Raw genomic sequence first — 6150 nt, 5'->3', positions numbered from 1 at the left:
ATATATATATATACATACATATACACAGTACCTTGCGAAAGTATTTGCCCCCCTTGAACTTTGTGACCTTTTGCCACATTTCAGGCTTCAAACATAAAGATATAAAACTGTAATTTTTTGTGAAGAATCAACAACAAGTGGGACACAATCATGAAGTGGAACGAAATGTATTGGATATTTTTCCTCCTTGCAAAACAGCTGGAGCTCAGTGAGGTTGGATGGAGAGCGTTTGTGAACAGCAGTTTTCAGTTCTTTCCACAAATTCTCCATTGGATTCAGGTCTGGACTTTGACTTGGCTAACACCTGGATATGTTTTTGTGAACCATTCCATTGTAGATTTTGCTTTATGTTTTGGATCGTTGTCTTGTTGGAAGACAAATCTCCGTCCCAGTCTCAGATCTTTTGCAGACTCTATCAGGTTTTCTTCCAGAATGGTCCTGTATTTGGCTCTATCCATCTTCCCTGTCCCTGCTGAAGAAAAGCAGGCCCAAACCATGATGCTGCCACCACCATGTTTGACAGTGGGGATGGTGTGTTGAGGGTGATGAGCTGTGTGGCTTTTACGCCAAACATAACGTCTTGCATTGTTGCCAAAAAGTTTGATTTTGGTCTGATCTGACCAGAGCAGCTTCTTCTACATGTTTGGTGTGTCTCCCAGGTGGCTTGTGGCAAACGTTAAACAATACTTTATATGGATATCTTTAACAAATGTCTTTCTTCTTGATACTCTTCCATAAAGGCCAGAATTGTGCAGTATACGACTGATTGTTGTGGTATGGACAGAGGTTGTTTCCGAATTCGGACACTACCGCACTACATGCTACATACTGCAAAGTATGCACTGAATACTGCCTACTAAATGAACGATTCAGTACGCTGCTCCAGCAGACCATTCACACAGCAGTGTGCTACAGTGTATCCCAGAATGCATCTCGCACCAAAACGTCAGCGAAAGATGAGATTTAAAAGCAGACTAGAAGCTGTTGTAATTCCAGCTGTAGCGCTGTTAATATGCCACATTATTACGTTTTAACATCTTTTCAGGCGTAAAAGTAACCGTTTAGTTTAGTAGCAAGTTTCTCCAAATAACGCCTGTTAAGAAATTTGATCCGATGTTCCGGGGATCAAAAGAGCCGCCGGTCCGGCCCCATCAGCAGCTCACGGCCGGAGAACAGACGCGATCGCCGGGTCAACCCACGGCGCCGTCCCGGGGAGAAACTGCAGCTCTGTGGAGCATCACCGCTGGCTGAAATAAACCATTTAGGAAAATAAATGTTGGTTTAATAGATGAAATCTAACAGTCGTAGCTGTCACGTTAGTTTGTCTGAATATAAAGTGAAGCTTCATGTTTTTACTAGATAGATAGATAGATAGATAGATAGATAGATAGATAGATAGATAGATAGATAGATCTTTATTCATCTATCTAATAAACAAGAGAACATGAAGCTTCACTTTATATTCAGACAAAACTACAAAATACAGACAAAACAAAGCTATAGCTCAACAGGTTGAGTAGGCGACTTACGTACAGCGAACGCGGGTTCGATTCCAGTCCGGCCACTTTTTGCAAATTTCCCCGATGTGGGACTAATAAAGGATTATCTTATCTTAAATGTTGAAATAGCAGTAAAACCACATTCATTGATGAAATGACATAAGGGATGGAAAGGGATTTTAATAAATGTATTGAAATGAACATATCAGTCTATTGAATTTCATTTTATTTTATTATTAACAAAATTCTCCTTTCTGTCGAGTAGCTCTCTCTCCATCTTCTCCTCCTTGTCCAAACCCTCTCTCTGCATCTATTTATTTCAGCTCCTGGACAAATTCTCTGTCAAAACACAGCAATGAAAAGTAGTTATTTCATGAAAATACAACGAACTACCGATATATAACGTTGTCATAACACTTAGTTATCTTAGCGTGCTTGCTACGTAAATAAAAGTGAACTAACAAAAACCTAACATACTATTAAAAACCCACAATTTTTAATAATTTAATTTTTTTCCAAATCAGTAAAACATCCGGGTATTTTTCGCACACTGCAGATTTCCTTCTGTTCACATACAGCATACTACTTACTACACTTTGGCCAAATCAGTGTATACTTGTAGTACAGTATGCGAATTCGGAAACGGCCAGAGTCTCCCACCTCAGCTGTAGGTGACCCCTGACCTCTGACCTCTGCAGTTCATCCAGAGTGATCATGGGCCTCTTGGCTGCATCTATGATCAGTCTTCTCCTTGTATGAGCTGAAAGTGTAGAGGGACGGCCAGGTCTTGGTAGATTTGCAGTGGTCTGATACTCCTTCCATTTCAATATTATCGCTTGCACAGTGCTCCTTGGGATGTTTAAAGCTTGGGAAATGTTTTTGTATCCAAATCCAGCTTTAAACTTCTCCACAACAGTATCTGGGACCTGCCTGGTGTGTTCCTTGTTCTTCATGATGCTCTCTGCGCTTTAAACGACCTCTGAGACTATCACAGTGCAGGTGCATTTATACGGAGACGTGATTACACACAGGTGGATTCCATTTATCATCATTAGTAGTTTAGGTCAACACTGGATCATTCAGAGATCCTCACTGAACTTCTGGACAGAGTTTGCTGCATTGAAAGTAAAGGGGATGAATCATTTTGCACGCCCACTTTTTCAGTTTTTTATTTGTTAAAAAAGTTTGAAATATCCAATACATTTCCTTCCACTTCATGATTGTGTCCCACTTGTTGATTCTTCACAAAAAATTACAGTTTATATCTTTATGCTTGAAGTCTGAAATGTGGCAAAAGGTCACAAAGTTCAAAGGGGTCAAGGTCAAATACTATATATATATACCGTAATATATATATATCACATATACATATATATATATATATATATATATATATATATATTATATATATATATACATATATATGTATATATATATGTATATATATATATAAATATATATATATGTATATGTATATATATACATACATATACACACATAAATATACACATATATGTGTGTGTGTATGTATGTATGTATGTATGTATGTATGTATATATATATATATATATATATATATATATATATATATATATATATATATATATATATATATATATATATATAGCCTGCCAGTATATATACTGAGCCTGCGTTTGCAGGCTCAGATCTCTCCCGACTTTTTTGTCTTAAACTTAGACTGTTTTCTGGTAAAATAGCACTATATCTGGTACATTACTGTCTTTATTTCAACACTCGCTCATTTTCTCTTCCGTAACTTTCACTGTCACCAATCACCGATACATTTTCTGTCCGTTAGCCTCCGTTAGCATCTTAGCATGGCCTCTCCGGCTCCCACCGCTTCACCTCTTTCCTGCTCAGTGTGTGAAATGTTTAGTTATTCCTCTGCCTCCTTTAGTGAAGACGGTAAGTGCTTAAAGTGTAGCTTATTTGCAGGGCTGGAGGCGAGGCTCAGTCAGTTAGAGGTCCGGTTCGGCCAACTAGACCATAGTCCGATAGAATCCTCTGCGGACCGGCCCGTAGCAGCTGAGCGTAGCCGCTCCCCTGCAGCTCCCCGGCAGCCAGCCAGGCAGGGCAGCTGGGTGACGGTTCGGAGGAAGGGTAGTCTTAAAGGGCTCACAGAACACCACCACCCGCTTCATGTGTCTAACCGTTTTTCCCCACTCAGCGACACATCTGTTGAGAAACCGACCCTGGTGATTGGAGACTCTATTGTGAGACATGTGAAGCCGACTCCAGAGACCTTAGTTAGGTGTATCCCGGGGGCCAGAGCGGGCGACATAGAAGCAAATTTGAAGCTACTGGCAAAGGGTAATCGTAAATATGGTAAAGTTATCATCAATGTCGGAGCTAATGACTCCCGTCTTCGCCAGTCGGAAGTAACCAGAATGAATATTGTCTCGGTGTGTAACTACGCCAAAACCATGTCGGACTCCGTAGGTTTTTCTGGCCCCCTCCCCAATCTGACCAGCGATGACATGTTTAGTCGCATGCTCTCGCTCCGCCGCTGGTTGTCTCAGTGGTGTTCAGAAAACGACGTGGACTTTATTGACAACTGGGAGACATTCTGGGGAAAGCCCGGTCTGATTAGAAGGGACGGCATTCATCCCACCCGGGATGGTGCAGCTCTTATGTTTAGAAATCTGGCCAATGTTATTAGACACTCCCCCTGACAATGCAGGGTCCAGGCCAGGATGCAGAGCTGTAGTTTAACACACTTCTCTGCTGCTTCTCGAGGACCAATGCCTGCCAACAAAACTGTAGGATTGCATTATGTAATTAGCGACTCTAAAACTGTAGGATTACATGATATTGGCGACTCTGGCCAGGTGCCTAGCAAAATAGAAGTGGTTGCAGTTCCCCGCCCTCCAAAAGTTCACCAGGTGCAGCGTTATAGAGGCGTTAACCAAGATAACCTTGTAAAAATTAAAACCAATGTACATTTGGTACCAATTACAGACCGAAAAATTAGATGCGGACTACTAAATATACGATCATTAAGCTCTAAGTCTCTGTTAGTAAATGATATAATTACAGAGAGCAGGAGTGATATTTTCTGCTTAACAGAAACATGGTTACAGGAGGAAGAGTATGTTAGTTTGAATGAATCAACTCCGCCCGGCTACTTTAATCATCACATTCCTAGAAGCACGGGCCGAGGCGGAGGAGTCGCAGCAATTTATAACTCCGGTCTCCAAACAAAAATTGAACCTAAGTGCAATTATAATACATTTGAAAGCCTCATGCTTGGTCTGAAATTTCCGAGCTGGAAATCAGAGAAGCCAGTTGTGTTAGTGGTAGTGTACCGGCCCCCTGCTGGTGCGTATCTGGAGTTTTTGTCTGAATTTTCAGATTTCCTTTCTGGATTATTGATCAGCACAGATAAATTCATCATAGTGGGTGATTTTAACATTCATATGGATGTTGAAAGCGATAATCTTAAATTAGCCTTCGATTCTCTTCTAGAATCAATGGGTATCTCACAAAAAGTGGATAAACCGACGCACTGTTTTAATCATACTCTCGATCTCGTTCTCACCTACGGTGTTGAAACTGATGGTCTGTTGGTGTCACCTGTAAACTCCCTTTTATCCGACCATTACTTAATAACGTTTGAATTTAATTTTGTTGATGTTGAAGTGCAAAATAGGAGGTATTATTTTAGCAGATGTTTGTCTGATGAAGTTATTGTTAAATTTAGGGAGGCCATTGCTTATCTTACGACAGTGCGAAATAGTGATGTAGTCGAGGCCAGTGACCTGGGTTCTACCTCTGCAGATGTTGATTTCCTTGCTAGTAACACTGCTGATTTGTTGCATTCAGCTTTAGATGAAGTTGCTCCTTTGAAAAGGAGGGTTTCTAGCCACAGGAGCTTAACTCCCTGGTATAATTCAGATATCCGCATGTTGAAACAAAACGTGCGTAAAATGGAAAGGAAGTGGTACTCTTGTAGGTCTGTAGACTCTCATCGTGAATGGAAAGATATTCTAATAGTATATAAAAAAGCCATTCGCAAAGCCAGAACAGCTTATTATTCAACGTTGATAGAGGATAACAAAAGTAACCCACGTTTTCTGTTCAGCACTGTAGCCAGGCTGACAAAGAGTCACAACTCTGTTGAGCCGTGCATTCCTGCAGCTCTCAGTAGTGAGGACTTTATGAGCTTCTTCAACAGTAAAATCGCGAGAATTAGAGAAGAAATCAACCAGCCGGTTGTAGGTGTTTCTTCAGCTTTAGCGACTTCTCTAGGCTCTGACTTGTCTCTAGACTGTTTTGATCCTATAGACCTCCCTGAGCTGACTTCACTCGTTAATAGAGCTAAGTCAACCACATGTATGTTAGACCCCATCCCGACTCGACTATTCAAACATATTTTTTCTCTTATTGGTACGACAATACTGGACCAAATTAACTTATCCCTAAGTTTAGGATATGTACCACAGGTTTTCAAAGTCGCAGTAATTAAACCTTTACTTAAAAAACCTTCTCTTGACCCAGACACCTTAGCTAATTATAGACCAATTTCCAACCTTCCATTTGTGTCTAAAATTCTGGAAAAGGCAGTTTCAAGCCAGTTATGTGACTATTTGTATAGAAATGATCTGTTTGAAGTCTTTCAGTCAGGGTTCAG

Source organism: Cololabis saira, chromosome 3, assembly GCF_033807715.1.
Source record: "Cololabis saira isolate AMF1-May2022 chromosome 3, fColSai1.1, whole genome shotgun sequence".
Classification (NCBI taxonomy): domain Eukaryota; kingdom Metazoa; phylum Chordata; class Actinopteri; order Beloniformes; family Belonidae; genus Cololabis; species Cololabis saira.
Note: the sequence above shows the minus strand (reverse complement) of the source record.